We start from the raw sequence: 21,043 nt of genomic DNA, 5'->3' as shown, positions 1-21,043 counted from the left end.
GGAAATGGAAAAAAGAACACATTGACACCGGTGTGTCAGACCCACCATACTTGCTCCGGACACTGCGAGAGGGCTGTACAAGCAATGATCACACGCACGGCACAGCGGACACACCAGGAACCGCGGTGTTGGCCGTCGAATGGCGCTAGCCGCGCAGCATTTGTGCACCGCCGCCGTCAGTGTCAGCCAGTTTGCCGTGGCATACGGACCTCCATCGCAGTCTTTAACACTGGTAGCATGCCGCGACAGCGTGGACGTGAACCGTATGTGCAGTTGACGGACTTTGAGCGAGGGCGTATAGTGGGCATGCGGGAGGCCGGGTGGACGTACCGCCGAATTGCTCAACACGTGGGGCGTGAGGTCTCCACAGTACATCGATGTTGTCGCCAGTGGTCGGCGGAAGGTGCACGTGCCCGTCGACCTGGGACCGGACCGCAGCGACGCACGGATGCACGCCAAGACCGTAGGATCCTACGCAGTGCCGTAGGGGACCGCACCGCCACTTCCCAGCAAATTAGGGACACTGTTGCTCCTGGGGTATCGGCGAGGACCATTCGCAACCGTCTCTATGAAGCTGGGCTACGGTCCCGCACACCGTTAGGCCGTCTTCCGCTCACGCCCCAACATCGTGCAGCCCGCCTCCAGTGGTGTCGCGGCAGGCGTGAATGGAGGGACGAATGGAGACGTGTCGTCTTCAGCGATGAGAGTCGCTTCTGCCTTGGTGCCAATGATGGTCGTATGCGTGTTTGGCGCCGTGCAGGTGAGCGCCACAATCAGGACTGCATACGACCGAGGCACACAGGGCCAACACCCGGCATCATGGTGTGGGGAGAGATCTCCTACACTGGCCGTACACCACTGGTGATCGTCGAGGGGACACTGAATAGTGCACGGTACATCCAAACCGTCATCGAACCCATCGTTCTACCATTCCTAGACCGGCAAGGGAACTTGCTGTTCCAACAGGACAATGCACGTCCGCATGTATCCCGTGCCACCCAACGTGCTCTAGAAGGTGTAAGTCAACTACCCTGGCCAGCAAGATCTCCGGATCTGTCCCCCATTGAGCATGTTTGGGACTGGATGAAGCGTCGTCTCACGCGGTCTGCACGTCCAGCACGAACGCTGGTCCAACTGAGGCGCCAGGTGGAAATGGCATGGCAAGCCGTTCCACAGGACTACATCCAGCATCTCTACGATCGTCTCCATGGGAGAATAGCAGCCTGCATTGCTGCGAAAGGTGGATATACACTGTACTAGTGCCGACATTGTGCATGCTCTGTTGCCTGTGTCTATGTGCCTGTGGTTCTGTCAGTGTGATCATGTGATGTATCTGACCCCAGGAATGTGTCAATAAAGTTTCCACTTCCTGGGACAATGAATTCACGGTGTTCTTATTTCAATTTCCAGGAGCGTATATATATATACAAATTGTAAAACAATTGCAATATATAAAGGCACAGAAATGTGGTATCTTCAGCTAACAAAATAAGGAAAAAATTTATAGTACAATAGATGGAAATAGCAGGATATGCATTTCCGGCGTTACAAGAGGTGATGTGGGCCGCCATCTGGTTGCGCTCCTCACCGCGAATAGTGGACTCGTCCCTTGCGGCAGACAACGCAAAGAGAACTTCCTACGAACAGGAGAGCGCGCAAGTTATTTGTGGAATGTAACAGAAATAAACGGTGTTACTGTTTATAATCTACTTCAGTTAGTTGTAGTTCAAATAACTCTGCACTCTTGTCGTCTTTTATTGCGAGTGGCTGGCCGCGTCCGGTAAACTCCGTGAGCTTGCTACAACCTTGGCCGTCTTTCGTAGCGTCTACCTTCGGACTCGTAAATAAAACCGATAAAATTGACTCTCTTAATAGTGTTTGGCAGTTAAATGGATTCTCTTACAAATTTTAACCACGTTGGTACCTATCTGAATACTAATGAGGCTACTATATTTTTGCAGGGTGTTTAGTGGAAAACTTATCGCTACACTAGTGTCCAAAATTAAAGCAACAAAGCACTATTTCTCTGTCCATTGTATAACTATCGATATAACCATACAAACTGTCAACAGACCGGGTTCTGCGCGGAAGATGGCTTTGGGTCAACGAACAACCACGCCAGGGCACGTATCAAACAGGGTAGTGTTTACCGGATACTCCAAATTCACAATCGCTGTGCACATAGTCTTAGGCGGTGCTGTATGGCACAGTGAAGACAGCCGTGGATGGTCTCCCTGATAGATGCAAATCGTCGAGCTCCACCGACACGCCTTCTGATGATCTCATCCTTGGTGCCCAGCGACTGACTGTACTTCTGTCACAACAGACTCTCCACAGACTTTGCACAAGCGTTTGTGAATATTCTGCAGAGTTTCTGTTATGTACGAGGCGGAACTATGGGCCTCATGGAAAAAGGGTGACCTGGCAGAGTCACGCAATTCTGATCACAAGGGGTGGACATTATTGCACGTGCTGATCACGTAGGCTGACGTAAGGATGTATCTGGAACATCTTAGGTGATTAAAAGTTAGTAGACAGGAATACAGCTAAATTATTAGTTTTAATTCAGCATCAGCGATGAACGATCTTGACTTTGTACAATAACATTTACAAGTACAGTTATAGACTGAACTGCGAATACTGCTTTACAGTTCTGATTTCTTCACACATACAGATCAACTGGCAATACACAAACTGTATGTGCCGCCTGGCTAGGTCGTAGCTACTGATTTAGCTGAAGGCTGCGCTAACTGTCGTCTCTGCAAATGAGATCTCTGAAACTATCACAAGTGAACCATTCCTATTAAAGTCGGCTGTAGAACTGGGCCAGTGCGCCAGCTTGTCTCGTAAGACCAGCCGAGTGGCTGCTAGCGTCGACAGTGGCGACTCGCGGGTCCGATGTGTACTGACGGACAGCGGCCGATCTGAAGACCACAACCTAGCAAGTGTGGTACCTTGCGGTGACACCCCAGTTTCTTTCTCTGCAGTGAGAAAATCAAGTACGGCGCAGTGCTTGTAACGTACATTACCTACAGACTCCATTTTGAAACTATCCTGCAGTTACGCTATCTGTCGGAAGTGACGGAAATTTGGCGCGCTCACTCAGGGGACTTCAAATAATGCATACGTAACCTTTCACCTTCGTTGCGTTGTTTTCGGCAGAGAAATAAAAGTTCGATGCATTACTTTCCGGGAAACCCTCGTACATGCATGCTGTATTGCAGCGAGAGATCATCACAGAAGGCAAAACTCTTTTAAAATTGCTACCGGCAACCCAGTTCTAAGCAAAGAAGGGAAAGCAGAAAGGTGGAAGGAGTATATAGAGGGTTTATACAATGGCGATGTACTTGAGGACAATATTACGGAAATGGAAGAGGATGTAGATGAAGATGAAATGGGAGATAAGATACTGCGTGAAGAGTTTGACAGAGCACTGAAAGGCCTGAGTCAAAACAAGGCCCCGGGAGTAGACAACATTCCATTAGAACTACTGATGGCCTCAGGGGAGCCAGTCATGACAAAACTCTACCATCTGGTGAGCACGATGTATGAGACAGGCGAAATACCCTCAGACTTTAAGAAGAATATAATAATTCCAATCCCAAAGAAAGCAGGTGTTGACAGATGTGAAAGTTACCGAACTATGTTTAATAAGTCACAGCTGCAAAATACTAACGCGAATTCTTTACAGACGAATCGAAAAACTGGTAGAAGCCGACCTTGGGGAAGATCAGTTTGGATTCCGTAGAAATGTTGGAACACGTGAGGCAATACTGACCTTACGACTTATCTTGGAAGAAAGATTAAGAAAAAGCAAACCTACGTTTCTAGCATTTGTAGACTTAGAGAAAGCTTTTGACAATGTTGACTGGAATACTCTCTTTCAAATTCTGAAGGTGGCAGGGGTAAAATACAGGGAGCGAAAGGCTATTTACAATTTGTACAGAAACCAGATGGCAGTTATAAGAGTCGAGGGGCATGAAAGGGAAGCAGTGGTTGGGAAAGGAGTGAGACAGGGTTGTAGCCTCTCCCCGATGTTATTCAATCTGTATATTGAGCAAGCAGTAAAGGAAACAAAAGAAAAATTCGGAGTAGGAATTAAAATTCATGGAGAAGAAGTAAAAACTTTGAGGTTCGCCGATGACATTGTAATTCTGTCAGAGACAGCAAAGGACTTGGAAGAGCAGTTGAACGGAATGGACAGTGTCTTGAAAAGAGGATACAAGATGAACATCAACAAAAGCAAAACGAGGATAATGGAATGTAGTCAAATTAAGTCGGGTGATGCTGAGGGAATTAGATTAGGAAATGAGACACTTAAAGTAGTAAAGGAGTTTTGCTATTTAGGGAGTAAAATAACCGATGATGGTCGAAGTAGAGAGGATATAAAATGTAGACTGGCAATGGCAAGGAAAGCGTTTCTCAAGAAGAGAAATTTGTTAACATCGAATATAGATTTAGGTGTCAGGAAGTCGTTTCTGAAAGTATTTGTATGGAGTGTAGCCATGTATGGAAGTGAGACATGGACGATAGCTAGTATGGACAAGAAGAGAATAGAAGCTTTCGAAATGTGGTGTTACAGAAGAATGCTGAAGATAAGGTGGGTAGATCACGTAACTAATGAGGAGGTATTGAATAGGAATGGGGAGAAGAGAAGTTTGTGGCACAACTTGACTAGAAGAAGCGATCGGTTGGTAGGACATGTTCTGAGGCATCGAGGGATCACAAATTTAGCATTGGAGGGCAGCGTGGAGGGTAAAAATCGTAGAGGGAGACCAAGAGATCAATACACTAAGCAGATTCAGAAGGATGTAGGTTGCAGTAGGTACTGGGAGATGAAGAAGCTTGCACAGGATAGAGTAGCATGGAGAGCTGCATCAAACCAGCCTCAGGACTGAAGACCACAACAACAACACCGGTTGACTACATGCACGACATTTCCACAAAAAAAAGAGTATATACAAGAGATATAAAAACGATATTTTTATTGAAGTCAGATTTTGGCCTCACAAGAACTGTATTGTATTGTATGGAACTGGGGGCCTAGAAACGACGGAGAGGCTTCGTCCCCGCCGTAGCCCTCAGTGATTCACAAGCCCACAATAGGCTACAGCAGTCCACTCACGCCACCGCCACCCCACACCGAACTCGGGGTTATTCTGCGGTTCGGCCCCCAGTGGACAACCCTCGGAAACGTCTCACACCGGACGAGTGTAACTGCAAATGCTTGCAGGGTAGAGTAATTATGGTGTACGCGTACGTGGAGGAAGTGTTTGCGCAGCAATCGCCTACATAATGTAACTGAGGCGGAATTAGGGGAACCAGCCCGTATTCGCCGAGGCAATGGAAACCCGCCTAAAAAACCATCCATAGACTGGCCTGCACACCGGACCTCGACACTAATCCGCCGGGCGGATGCGTGCCGGGGACTGGCACGCCTTCCCACCTGGAATACGGAGCGTTAGACCGCACGGCTAACCGGGCGGGCTCACATGCATTACATCTGCACTTATTCAATTAGAGAAATCACGTATGTAATACATTACTTAGACCACGGGAGAAGCGAAGGCAATTGTCTTTGAACTTGGTCAAAGATGAAGAGACTATAAGTGGTGCAAACGTACCTAACTTTTATAAATTGTATATTTTACTCGTAAGTGGCCAATACATTTCTCTACTAACTCATGATAAAGAACATTTAAGAAATGAAAAGTGGTGAAGTTATAATATGTACTAAACAAAGTGCATATGCTACCTAATTTCGCAACAGCGTACCTAATTCTGAGACACTATACACTTAATTTTGTGATAATGTGTTTAATTCAATGATAACTTTCTTTTGCATTATTAAAGTTCACTTGAAGCACATTTCATTCATTTTAAGCATCGGTGTCACTGTCACTAACGTTTGCACAAAAAGTACTCAGAAATACCGTAACATCAGATGGACTGACGATTTTAATTGGACCATCGCAGACAGAAACAATAGTGAATCCAAGCGCTTTTATTCTTTCCATTCTTTACATATGGCATAGATGTCATAATTTCTTTTGTTCTTCGACTACTGTTTCCCCTTAGATACTGATTTCACTGTGCTACGATGGTTAGCGGATTATTCGGTTAACGTTCAGAAGAACCTCATTCCCTGCATTGTATTACGAAATTAACTAACTTAACTTCCATTTCATGGAGAAGAAATAAAAGCTTTGAGATTCGCCGATGACATTGTAATTCTGCCAGAGACAGCAAAGGACCTGGAAGAGCAGTTGAACGTAGTGGATACTCTCTTGAAAGAAGGATATGAGATGAACATCAATAAAAGCAAAACGAGGATAATGGAATGTAGTCGAATAAAGTCGGGTGATGCTGAAGGAATTAGATTAGGAAATGAGACACTTAAAGTAGTAGATGAGTTTTGCTACTTGGGGAGCAAAATAACTGATGATGGTCGAAGTAGGGAGGATGTAAAATGTAGACTGGCAATGACAAGGAAAGCGTTTATAAAGAAGAGAAATTTGTTAACATCGAGTATAGATTTAAGTGTCAGGAAATCGTTTCTGAAAGTATTTGTATGGAGTGTAGCCATATATGGAAGTGAAACGCGGACAATAAGTAGTTTAGACAAGAAGAGAATAGAAGCTTTCGAAGTGTGGTGCTACAGAAGAATGCTGAAGATTAGATGGGTAGATCACTTAACTAATAACGATGTACTGAAGAGAATTGGGGAGAAGAGAAATTTGTGGCACAACTTGACTAGAAGAAGGGATCAGTTGGTAGGACATGTTCTGAGGCATCAAGGGATCACCAATTTAGTACTGGAGGGCAGCGAGGAGGGTAAAAATCGCAGAAGGAGACCAAGAGATGAATACATTAAGCAGATTAAGAAGGATGTAGGTTGCAGTAGGTACTGGGAGATGAAGAAGCTCGCACAGTATAGAATAGAATGGAGAACTGCATCAAACCAGTCTCTGGACTGAAAATCACAAAAACAGTAACAACTTCCATTTCACTCGTTAGGGCAAACGGTCTACCCCTTTTGCCAATGATCACATTGTCTTTGGCACCATCAATTCAGTCTACATAGTCTTTTGATGTATTCCATGGAATGTAGAAACGTGTAGCAGCTTTATATATCAACTAATTTTCTTCCAAAACCTTCTTAAGAGCTCCACGACAGTCATCAGTTGAATAGCATTATTTTCTCTTGTTCACATAACATTTTTGGCTTGTCCTTCTTCGCACATTTGCTCTTCTTAAACGGACACAAAATTTAAGCGTTGTCTTTTTCCTAAGCGAATAATGCAGTAGTCAACCATTTAGATCCACATATGATGACTGGGATTATAAGTATATTCCATTGGTAATACAACTCAATGTAAGTGTCTAACTAATTACTTGAACAACTTCCTTAGTGGATTTGTAGTACAGGAGTAGCGCAGCAAAAGACGTGTTTACATCTACATCTACATTTATACTCCGCAAGCCACCCAACGGTGTGTGGCGGAGGGCACTTTACGTGCCACTGTCATTACCTCCCTTTTCTGTTCCAGTCGCGTATGGTTCGCGGGAAGAACGACTGTCTGAAAGCCTCCGTGCGTGCTCGAATCTCTCTAATTTTACATTCGTGATCTCCTCGGGAGGTATAAGTAGAGGGAAGCAATATATTCGATACGTCATCCAGAAACGCACCTTCTCGAAACCTGGCGAGCAAGCTACACCGTGATGCAGAGCGCCTCTCTTGCACAGTCTGCCACTTGAGTTTGCTAAACATCTCCGTAACGCTACCACGGTTACCAAATAATCACACTGATGAGCAATACTCAAGTATAGGTCGAACGAGTGTTTTGTAAGCCACCTCCTTTGTTGATGGACTACATTTTCTGAGGACTCTCCCAATGAATCTCAACCTGGTACCCGCCTTACCAACAATTAATTTTATATGATCATTCCACTTCAAATCGTTCCGCACGCATACTCTCAGATATTTTACAGAAGTAACTGCTACCAGTGTTTGTTCCGCTATCATATAATCATACAATAAAGGATCCTTCTTTCTATGTATTCGCAATACATTACATTTGTCTATGTTAAGGGTCAGTTGCCATTCCCTGCACCAAGTGCCTATCCGCTGCAGATCTTCCTGAATTTCGCTGCAATTTTCTAATGCTGCAACTTCTCTGTATACTACAGCATCATCCGCGAAAAGCCGCATGGAACTTCCGACACTATCTACTAGGTCATTTATATATATTGTGAAAAGCAATGGTCCCATAACACTCCCCTGTGGCACGCCAGATGTTACTTTAACGTCTGTAGACGTCTCTCCATTGAGAACAACATGCTGTGTTCTGTTTGCTAAAAACTCTTCAATCCAGCCACACAGCTGGTCTGATATTCCGTAGGCTCTTACTTTGTTTATCAGGCGACAGTGAGGAACTGTATCGAACGCCTTCCGGAAGTCAAGGAAAATAGCATCTACCTGGGAGCCTGTATCTAATATTTTCAGGGTCTCATGAACAAATAAAGCGAGTTGGGTCTCACACGATCGCTGTTTCCGGAATCCATGTTGATTCCTACAGAGTAGATTCTGGGTTTCCAAAAACGACATGATACTCGAGCAAAAAACATGTTCTAAAATTCTACAACAGATCGACGTCAGAGATATAGGTCTATAGTTTTGTGCATATTCTCGACGACCCTTCTTGAAGACTGGGACTACCTGTGCTCTTTTCCAATCATTTGGAACCTTCCGTTCCTCTAGAGACTTTCGGTACACGGTTGTTAGAAGGGGGGCAAATTCTTTCGCGTACTCTGTGTAGAAACGAATTGGTATCCCGTCAGGTCCAGTGGACGTTCCTCTGTTGAGTGATTCCAGTTGCTTTTCTATTCCTTGGAAACTTATTTCGATGTCAGCCATTTTTTCGTTTGTGCGAGGATTTAGAGAAGGAACTGCAGTGCGGTCTTCCTCTGTGAAACAGCTTTGGAAAAAGGTGTTTAGTATTTCAGCTTTACGCGTGTCATCCTCTGTTTCAATGCCATCCTCATCCCGGAGTGTCTAGATATGCTGTTTCGAGCCACTTACTGATTTAACGTAAGACCAGAACTTCCTAGGAATATCTGTCAAGTCGGTACATAGAATTTTACTTTCGAATTCACTGAACGCTTCACGCATAGCCCTCCTTACACTAACTTTGACATCGTTTAGCTTCTGTTTGTCTGAGAGGTTTTGGCTGCGTTTAAACTTGGAGTGAAGCTCTCTTTGCTTTCGCAGTAGTTTCCTAACTTTGTTGTTGAACCACGGTGGGTTTTTCCCGTCCCTCACAGTTTTACTCGGCACGTACCCGTCTATAACGCATTTTACAATTGCCTTAAACTTTTTCCATAAACACTCAACATTGTCAGTGTCGGAACAGAAATTTTCGTTTTGATCTGTTAGGTAGTCTTAAATCTGCCTTCTATTACTCTTGCTAAACAGATAAACCTTCCTCCCTTTTTTATATTCCTATTAACTTCCATATTCAGGGATGCTGCAACGGCCTTATGATCACTGATTCCCTGTTCTGCACTTACAGAGTCGAAAAGTTCGGGTCTGTTTGTTATCAGTACGTCCAAGATGTTATCTCCACGAGTCGGTTCTCTGTTTAATTGCTCGAGGTAATTTTCGGATAGTGCACTCAATATAATATCACTCGATGCTCTGTCCCTACCACCCGTCCTAAACATCTGAGTGTCCCAGTCTATATCTGGTAAATTGAAATCTCCATCTAAGACTATAATATGCTGAGAAAATTTATGTGCAATGTATTCCAAATTTTCTCTCAGTTGTTCTGCCACTAATGCTGCTGAGTGGGGAGGTCGGTAAAAGGAGCCAATTATTAACCTAGCTCGGTTGTTGAGTGTAACCTCCACACATAATATTTCACAGGAACTATCCATTTCTACTTCACTACAGGATAAACTACTACTAACAGCGACAAACACACCACCACCGTTTGCATGCAATCTATCCTTTCTAAACACCGTTTGTGCCTTTGTAAAAATTTCGGCTGAATTTATCTCTGGCTTCAACCAGCTTTCTGTACCTATAACGATTTCAGCTTCGGTGCTTTCTATCAGAGCTTGAAGTTCCGGTACTTTACCAATGCAGCTTCGACAGTTTACAACTACAATACCGATTGCTGCTTGGTCCCCACATGTCCTGACTTTGCCCCGTACCCTTTGAGGCTGTTGCCCTTTCTGTACTTGCCCGAGGCCATCTAACCTAAAAAAACCGCCCAGTCCACGCCACACAACCCCTGCTACCAGTGTATCCGCTTGCTGCGTGTAGTGGACTCCTGACCTATCCAGCGGAACCCGAAACCCCACCACCCTATGGCGCAAGTCGAGGAATCTGCAGCCCACACGGTCGCAGAAACGTCTCAGCCTCTGATTCAGACCCTCCACTCGGCTCTGTACCAAAGGCCCGCAGTCTGTCCTGTCGACGATGCTGCAGATGGTGAGCTCTGCTTTCATCCCTTTAGCGAGACTGGCAGTCTTCACCAAGTCAGATAGCCGCCGGAAGCCAGAGAGGATTTCCTCCGATCCATAGCGACACACATCATTGGTGCCGACATGAGCGACCACCTGCAGATGGGTGCACCCTGCACCCTTCATGGCATCCGGAAGGACCCTTTCCACATCTGGAATGACTCCCCCCAGTATGCACACGGAGTGCACATTGGTTTTCTTCCCCTCTCTTGCTGCCATATCCCTAAGGGGCCCCATTACGCGCCTGACGTTGGAGCTTCCAACTACCAGTAAGCCCACCCTCTGCGACCGCCCGGATCTTGCAGACTGAGGGGCAACCTCTGGAACAGGACAAGCAGCCATCTCCGGCCGAACATCAGTATCAGCCGGGGACAGAGCCTGAAACCGGTTCGTCAGACAAACTGGAGAGGCCTTCCGTTCAGCCCTCCGGAATGTCTTTCGCCCCCTGCCACACCTCGAGACGACCTCCCACTCTACCACAGGTGAGGGATCAGCCTCAATGTGGGCAGTATTCCGGGCAGCCACAGTCGTAGTCCGATCGGGGGATGCGTGGGACGAGCTGGCCGCCCCCGACAAACCCCCATCCGGACCCCCACAGTGATGCCCATTGGCAACAGCCTCAAGCTGTGTGACCGAAGCCAACACTGCCTGAAGCTGGGAGCGGAGGGATGCCAACTCAGCCTGCATCCGAACACAGCAGTTGCAGTCCCTATCCATGCTAAAAACTGTTGTGCAAAGAACGTCTGAATTAATCTACAGAGAGCACAAACAAATCGACACAAATTTTAAACGGTTATTAAAATACAAGATTGCCTAGTAAATACAAGATTGCAGTAATGCTGCTACTTGCGCACTGCTGACACACTGCTTGGCGGCGGAAGGAGACTACGCGATTTTACACTATTCAGGTACTAAAACGCGATGCTACAATTCTCAAATACTATAATACGCCCGAAATTTATGAATTAAACAATGCAAGTACCAAAAACACGCAAAGAAATTAAGAATTAAACTATGTAACAAATGAGTGAGCTAGGAGTATACGACTTTCTGCTGGCAGCTGTTTATCCAACGGCGGCAGGGAGCACACAGTTCCCTAGAAACACACAAGAAACAGAAAAGTACATGTTACTGCTCAAAATATCTTTCCCGTCTGCAGACGTTCCTGCCATTTTTTGAGGACGCTTGGAACTGTGTATAGGAGGCCTACCTTGCTTAAGGACGAAGAAAGTGTCTGCTATCACGAAATAAAGTATCTCATGGAGTTATGAGGGTAAACCCAAAAGTAAAGTCTCTTATTTTTCTTAAGTATATAGACCTGTTTATTTCTACAATGGTTTACATCAGTTTACAACTAGAACATTTAGATATTTTTCGACATAATCAGCATTTCTGTCGATGCATTTTTGCAGACGCTGAGGCAGTTTTTGTGTGACCATGTCATACGAGCTCGCCGCCATGCTGTTCACAAAGTTATGAACCTCTTCTTTCATCTCGTCGTTTGAGCTGAATCGCTTTCCGGCCAAATGTTCTTTTAACCTAGGGAACTGGTCGGTAAGTCAGGACAATAGGGTGGGTGGGTGATTATGTTCCACTGAAACTATTGCAGGAGAGCAACGGTTTGCCGAGCGATGTGTGGGCGAGCGTTGTCATGGAGAATGTGTACGCCCTTGCTCAACATTCCTCTTCTCTGGTTCTGAATTGCCCGTTTGAGTTTTTTCAGAGTCTCACAGTACCTGTCATCGTTCATTGTGGTCCCAGCGATTCAGCTGCGACGACGAGGTGAAAGAAGAGGTGAACAACTTTCTGAACAGAATGGCGACGAGTTGGTATGACATGACCACACAACAACTGACACAGCGTCTACAAAAATGCATCGACAGAAATAGTGATTATGTCGAAAAATAGCTAAATGTTCAAGCTGTAAACCGATGTAAAAAAATTGCTCTGAGCACTATGCGACTTAACTTCTGAGGTCATCAGTCGCCTATAACTTAGAACTAATTCAACCTATCTAACCTAAGGACATCACACACATCCATGCCCGAGGCAGGATTCGAACCTGCGACCGGAGCGGTCGCTCGGCTCCAGACTGTAGCGCCTAGAACTGCGCGGCCACTTTGGCCTAAACTGATGTAAACCATTGTAGAAATAAACAGGTCTATGACTTGTGGGATTACCCTCGTAGGTTAAGTTCAAGGCTGAACAACTTGTGCGGAGAAATCAACGAAGTTGTTTCTATTGGCAGTTTTTCGTCTGTTTTCTTTGTCTTTGCAGATCTAGTTACATTTCTCTATGCACGGATTTTAGGTTGCGGGTTTCTTCCAACTATTATCTCTCCAAAAGAGGAGGCAAAGGAAGTATCACTCGCCGCGCCGTGAAGAATAAGCAGATTAGGGCGAGCGGCGCGGCTGGTAACTGCTCCGGCGATTGCATCTGCTCCGCGGCGGCGCTGGCGCCACTTGTTTATGCAGATTGTAATGGCTTGCGCCAACAGAACTTCATCTTGGAGCCGCCGGGGACTGAGTTAACTTTGCGCATTAACAGTAATCTCTGGCTGCGGCAACAAATGCCGGCGCAGGCCGCACCTGTTCAAACACGCGAGGCGCTAGGCAGAGGCGCGAACGGGTAGGGCGCGGCAGAGCCACCTACGGCCGTACGTTTCCCCTGGTTAAACATCGACGCTAATAACGGGGCGGACCCGCGCGCGACGTTATCTCAACTTCCGCCCGCAGCCTCAACTATTCGGCGGCGAGGTGGTCTGCTGAATCGGATGTTATGCCGGCGGTGCAAGACTGAAAGCAAATATGAGAGGCGGACGGGTGGGGGGCTGTATGGACACATAGTGAAACCGCGAGCAAAATAAGTCAGAGAGTTTAAAGCAGTCTTGCAACAACGGAGTAGTGCTGCCTTTCACCACGCATATTCGTACATACTGACCGTACATTCCCCTGTCACAGCAGTGCTGAGCTTTGAAACTACCATCATATGTGACTTTTATTATTTACTATTTTATTTCTTTACTATGTTCTAGCCCGTTACGCGTAATTTGAACACAGGCTGTATTCATTCTTCTTCCTCTTCTTCTCTTTCTTCTTCTTACTACTACCAGTATTTACAATGAATTTTAATTTTTTCTGAACATCAGAAACTAATCATACAAAATACACTATTACATCTAACACAACATTAATTTATAAAATCATAACCCCACTATGAACCATGGACCTTGCCGTTGGTGGGGAGGCTTGCGTGCCTCAACGACACAGATAGCCGTTCCGTAGGTGCAACCACAACGGAGGGGTATCTGTTGAGAGGCCAGACAAACGTGTGGTTCCTAAAGAGGGGCAGCAGCCTTTTCAGAAGTTGCAGGGGCAACAGTCTGGATGATAGACTGATCTGGCCTTGTAACGCTAACCAAAACGGCCTTGCTGTTGTGGTACCGCGAACGGCTGAAAGCAAGGGGAAAGAAACTACAGCCGTAACTTTTCCCGAGGGCATGCAGCTTTACTGTATGATTAAATGATGATGGCATCCTCTTGGGTAAAATATTCCGGAGGTAAAATAGTCCCCATTCGGATCTCCGGGCGGGGACTACTCAAGAGGACGTCGTTATCAGGAGAAAGAAAACTGGCATTCTACGGATCGGAGCGTGGAGTGTCAGATCCCTTAATCGGGCGGTAGGTTAGAAAATTTAAAAAGGGAAATGGGAAGGTCAAAGTTAGATATAGTGGGAATTAGCCAAGTTACGCGGCAGGAGGAACAAGACTTTTGGTCAGGTGAATACAGGGTTATGAATACAAACTCAAATAGGGGTAATGCAGGAGTAGGTTTAATAATGAATAAAAAAATTGGAATGTGGGTAAGCTACTACAAACAGCATAGTGAACGCATTATTGTGGCGAGATAGACACAAAGCCCATGCCTACTATATTAGTACAAGTTTATATGCCAACTAGCTCTGCGGATGATGAAGAAATTGGTGAAATGTATGATGAGATAAAATAAATTATTCAGGTAGTGAAGGAAGACGAAAATTTAATACTCATGGTTGACGGGAATTCAACAGTAGGAAAAGGAAGAGAAGGTAACATAGTAGTGGATTAGGGCTAAGAAAGGAAAGAGGAGGCCGCCTAGTAGAATTTTGCACAGAGCATAACTTAATCATAGCTAACACAAGGTTCAAAAATGATGAAAGAAGTTTGTATACATGGAAGAACCCTGGATATACTAGAAGGTTTCAGATAGATTATATAATGGCAAGACAGAGATTTAGAAATCAGGTTTTAAATTGTAAGACATTTCCAGGGGCAGATGTGGACTCTGACCACAAACTATTGGTTATGAACTGTAGATTAAAACTGAAGAAACTGCAAAAAGGTGGGAATTTAAGGAGATGGGACTTGGATAAACTGACTAAACCAGAGGTTGTACAGAGTTTCAGGGAGAGCGTAAGGAAACAAATGACAGGAATGGGGGAATGAAATACAATAGAAGAAAAATGGGTAGTTTTGAGGGATGAAATAGCGAAGGCAGCAGAGGATCAATTAGATAAAAAGATGAGGGCTAGTAGAAATCCTTGGGTAACAGAAGAGATACTGAATTCAATTGATGAAAGGAGAAAATACAAAAATGCAGTAAATGAAGCAGGCAAAATGGAATACAAACGTCTCAAAAATGAGATCGACAGGAAGTGCAAAATGGCTAAGCAGGGATGGCTAGAGGACAAATGTAAGGATGTAGAAGCTTATTTCAAGAGGGGTAAGATAGATACTGCCTACAGAGACCTTTGGAGAAAAGAGAACCACTTGCATGAATATAAAGAGCTAAGATGGAAACCCAGTTCTAAGCAAAGAAGGGAAAGCACAATGTTGAAAGGAGTATATAGAGGGTCTATACAGGGGAAATGTTCTTGAAGACAATATTATGGAAATGGAAGAGGATGTAGGTGAAGATGCAATGGGAGGTATGATACTGCGTAAAGAGTGACAGAGCACTGAAAGACCTGAGTCGAAGGAGTAGACAATATTCCATTAGAACTTTTGATATCCTTGGGAGAGCCAGCCCTAACAAAACTCTACCATCTGGTGAGCAAGATGTATGAGACAGACGAAATACCCTCAGACTTCAAGAAGAATATAATAATTCCAATCCCAAAGAAAGCAGGTGTTGACAGATGTGAAAATTACCGAACTATCAGTTTAATAAGTCACAGCTGCAAAATAAAAACGCGAATTCTTTACAGACGAATGGAAAAACTGGTAGAAGCCGACCTCGGGGAGATCAGTTTGGATACCGTAGAATTTTTGGAACACGTGAGGCAATACTGACCCTACGACTTATCTTAGAAGAAATATTAAGGAAAGGCAAACCTACGTATCTATTATTTGTAGACTTAGAGAAAGTTTTTGACAATGATGACTGGAATACTCTCTTCCAAATCCTTATGCCGGCAGGGGTAAAATACAGGGAGTGAAAGGCTATTTACAATTTGTACAGAAACCAGATGGCAGCTATAAGAGTCGAGGGACATGAGAGGGAAGCAGTGGTTGGGAAGTGAGTGACACAGGGTTGTAGCCTCTCCCCGATGCTATTCAATCTGTATATTGAGCAAGCAGTAAATGAAACAAAAGAAAAGTTTGGAGTAGGCCTACAAATACATGACTTTGTAATTCTGTCAGAAGCAGCAAAGGACTTGGAAGAGCAATTGAATGGAATGGACAGTGTCTTGAAAGGATGGTATAAGATGAACATCAACATAAGCAAAACGAGGATAATGGAATGTAGTCGACTTAAGTCGGGTGATACTGAGGGAATTAGATTAGGAAATGAGACACTTAAAGTAGTGAAGGAGTTTAGCTATTTGGGGATCAAAATAATTGATAATGGTCGAAGTAGACAGGATATCAAATGTAGACTTGAAATTACAAGGAAATCGTTTCTGAAGAAGAGCAATTTGTTAACATCGAGTATTGATTTAAGTGTCAGGAAGTCGTTTGAAAGTATTTTATGGAGTGTAGCCATGTATGGAAGAGAAACATGGACGACGAATAGTTTAGACAAGAAAAGAATAGAAGCTTTCGAAATGTAGTGTTACAGAAGAATGTTGAAGATTAGATGGGTAGATCACATAACTAATGAGGAGGTATTGAATAGAATTGGGGAGAAGAGGAATATGTGGCACAACTTGACTAGAAGAAGGGATTGTTTGGTAGGACATGTTCTGAGGCATCAAGGGATCACAAATTTAGCATTGGAGGGGAGCGTGGAGGGTAAAAATCGTAGATGGAAACCAAGAGATGAATACATTAAGCTGATTCGGAATGATGTAGGCTGCAGTAGGTACTGAGAGATGAAGAAGCTTACACAGGAGAGATGGAGAGCTGCATCAAACCAATCTCAGTACTGAAGACCACAACAACAACAATTATTTCTATTGTTAACGAAGACTATAGCTGCTACATACGTAACTGTATCTATCAATACTATTTTCTAAAACCTTGTTTTCCGACTATCTGTCACAGGTATAAACAATGTAACGGAACAGCGTTAATATTACATTTACAAAAATGGGGTCACAGGTGTCATAAAATAATGGTATACGTGTATTGCAATAAAGAAATAGGCGGCAGGTGTGGCCGAGCAGTTCCACGGTCTTCAGTCTGCAACAGCGCGACCGCTACAGTCGCAGGTTCGAATTCTGCCGCGGGCATGGATGTGTGTGATGTCCTTAGGTTAGTTAGGTTTAAGTAGTTCTAAGTTCTAGGGGACTGGTAACCTCAGATGTTAAGTCCCGTAGTGCTCAGAGCCATTTGAACAAATAAACAAGTTATGTCAGTTATGTAGTTAACAATTTTTAAAAAATCGTAATATATTAATACGTCTAGAAAGACTACGTTGATTTTGATCCGATAGCGGCATATGACAGCTGGAGAATAATACATTGGCTGATAATGATTTCAACGTCGTCTTACAACAGATAGCGGAGTGTCATAGCTACCAGAGCGCCATCTGTGTCTACCCTTTAATAGGGAATGCTCGTAGCCAGAAGGCTCAGTGTGGTGCAAAGGTGTGAAGCAAGTAGGCAACCCTGCCACGGAGACGCACTCGTGCTTCGTACAGCCAAATGAGCGAATTTGAAAGGGGTCAAATTGTGACATTCCGGGTGGGGTGATGGTCTTCTCGGAAAAATGATACATAAGTTGGACGTGCTGGTCTCAGTTATCACTTAAACATTCTAACACCTTGTGAGGTAACGGGCGAGTTGTGGCACCCTGGAAATAATCTAAGTTCAGAGTTGTCGTGGCCGCACGGGCTGCAGGGGAAGCTGGGGTCCGGCAGCGGCCACGTGGTGCCGAACGTTAGCTGAGCCACAGGGGTAGTCTCAGCGCATGGTCCAGTGAGCATATGGCTGGGAAATCCTTGGTGACGCTCTCTCGATGAAACAGACTTGTACGCCGGGAGAGCCAAAGATGGCAGACCTTGTGAAACATTAATGGCAGAATGTAAATAAGTTATACAGAACTGCAACCTGTCACTTTTTATGAATAATAATGCTTTATTCCATGAACCGTTTTTCGAACCTTTTCAGGTTCATCTTCAGATGGTTTCGGGAGGATCCGGGAAGTTACATCATTACTGGTAGTAGCATAATGCTGGATGCTGGTTCTATGGCAGAAAGATGGGTAACACTTTAATGTATCACCATGACTATAGCTTATCTGTCGGTATGGATGTAAATTTAGTTTTTACTTACTGCGACAGTATAGGTGGCTTTTTTCGGTTAGTGTCCATGATGGACACTAACCGAAAAAAGCCGCCTATACTATACTGAAGTCCATGATGGACACTAACCGAAAAAAGCCGCTTATACTATACAGTCGCAGTAAGTAAAAACTAAATTTACATCCATATCGACAGATAAGCTATAGTCATGGCGATACATTAAAGTGTGACCCATCTTTCTGCCATAGAACCAGCACCCAGCATTATGCTACTACCAGTAACGATGTAGCTTCCCGGATCCTCCCGAAACCATCTGAAGATGAACCTGGAAAGGTTCGAAAACCGGTTCATGGAATAAAGCACTGTTATTCATAAAAAGTGACTGGTTGCAGTTCTGTGTAACTTATTTACATTTAATATACAGTCACGGTTCTAAAATATCCGTAATGGATAAGCATAATTAATGGCAGACATTAATAGAAATTAATAGTACCCAGATGAATCGTGACACCTCAAAAAGAAACATGTACATTACCTTTATTTGCATGACGATTCTGATGATGTAATCAGATTTTCAATACCTTTATTAGTTTAAAGTTTAGTATCCGAGTGTAAATTATACAAGTAACATGCAGCAACAAGTTTCCAAAATCGAAACGGTTCATCCGATTTCGTCGATCGACATGTCTTTAGAAAGCTATTAGTGTAAACCTAAATTAGTATAAATTACAGGCATGTAACTTTACATGACTTATTGGAGGTCAAAGTGGCCGATTACTGTCGATCACATCAGGCCATAAGTACTCCACAGTTACACGAAAAAACGTTAGTAGCATGCTTATAAATATATTTATTCATCTATGTCTTTGTCTATATCCGATATATGCTATTCATGAAGAAATTGGTCAATTATTTACAATGTTTTAGAAAGCACATGGACATTAGGTTACTGGCCTACTTGTGCTTGCTATTTCTTTGATATATGTCTATTTAATTTATTTATGTATTGTAATAGGATGACTGGAGCGGGTGACGCGGTTGGGGTTGTAGGGATTGGCTGGGTAGAAGAAGGTGGCTGTTTTTAGCAATCTTCCTCTTTATTGTTGGTTATTGCAACACATTTTCTGGTAGCTCAGCCCCACCGCTTGTGTCATGGTGGAGATGTGCTGATGCACGCAGCCCGGGGAACGCGACGCCCTGCTCGGTCAGCGGCTGCGCAGGTGGTAGGAGGTTAGCAGCACGAGGCACGGCCAGGCTCGCCCCCTGCAGACGCGGCGACTCGTGACGATGCCAGGAGTCTCCGGTGCAGCAGCGGGCAACGCCCTCCACCGGCTGGTCCTCGGGGACAGCGTCACTGATGACGACGGCGTAACAGCGACCGAACGCCCAATCCGTCGAACCGAATGCAGACGCCCACCTCTGATGCCCTTAAATAGTGCGGACCGCTACTGAATCCGCCGGTCACGCTGCGCTGTGTTTGTTAGAACGTTTTCGATGAGTTGGCTAACGCAACCGCGCCACACGCGGCCCACCTCTACTTAATTCAGCTAATGCTGCGTTCTGGCTGTTGATGGCTGCCGAGCACGTACACGCATACCGACGCTCGTTGCAAAACTGCCACCTGCATTACACGCATACCGACGCTCGTTGCAAAACTGCCACCTGCATTACACGCTGGCCAGCCTTCGTCCGCCGTCTGCCGTGAGGCTGGCGCATTGCACACTGAAACACACTGAAACGTCCCCTTTGAACAATTATACAAGACTGTGCTGATAAACCTCTTACATTATTTGCTTTTCAAACAGCTGAGCAAAACTGAACGTACTCAAACATTCACTAAAGTGACACACGATATTTTTTTAGCGCAACGTAATCTGACTGTCAATAATCCCTACAAAAGAATGGCCCTGACTAACATTAACCTATACGTTTCACAAATCACTTACCTCACAAAAATCTTCATTACTCGAACTACTGAAATACAGCGAGCGCCACTACTGCCAGCTAAATAAAAGATTCAAACTACGGAAGGCACTAACTGCTGGTAGGCATAGTTAGCAAATGAAAGATTTTAATAGAGAACAAACAATGTATTTACCTTAATAGTGTTGAAAAATCATAATATACATAGCAGTTCATGACATCTATTCTGTACTCAAAAATCCGCCATCTCATTTCCCACATCCACCACTGCTGGCGGCTCACCTCCAACTGCGCAACGCTACGCGCTGTTCACATCCAGCTGCCCAACACTACAATGGCAGACAACAATGCAAACTAGCCACAGCCTGCACACAGCACAGCCAGTGATTTTCATACAGAGAGCGCTACGTGGCGGCGGCGTTACCAATATAAGAACCTAAACAGCCTACTTACAACACTAAATCACAAATTCGCACCATATTTCCTATAAATAACCCCTTGTCCTCTACAGTATTTAATAATGTGTGTTAGAGCCTGTTTATGGTCCATCTGTAGGAATATTTATTTAATTTCAAGTTATTTAAATGTAAATACAATATTTCTAAAGTGTTTTATGTATTTGAGAGTGCATTGGCTGGAAGACATGGCAGGAGCGCTCTAGTCAATCACTGTGAACGTGAATGGGGAGACTCGATGGAAGTGGGACAACAGTATGGCACAGGACACAGAGGGTCAGGGACGGTATGGCGTGATGGACGCACAGTCGGCGGAAATACATGGACAGTGGAGCAGTTCGCGCATGGTGGCGGAGGATAGAAATATTTCGCAGTGCCGGCCTGTGCTCTTGTGTGATTTCTGTGGCTTCTGC

This window comes from Schistocerca cancellata, chromosome 2, assembly GCF_023864275.1.
Source record: "Schistocerca cancellata isolate TAMUIC-IGC-003103 chromosome 2, iqSchCanc2.1, whole genome shotgun sequence".
Classification (NCBI taxonomy): Eukaryota; Metazoa; Arthropoda; class Insecta; order Orthoptera; family Acrididae; genus Schistocerca; species Schistocerca cancellata.
Note: the sequence above shows the minus strand (reverse complement) of the source record.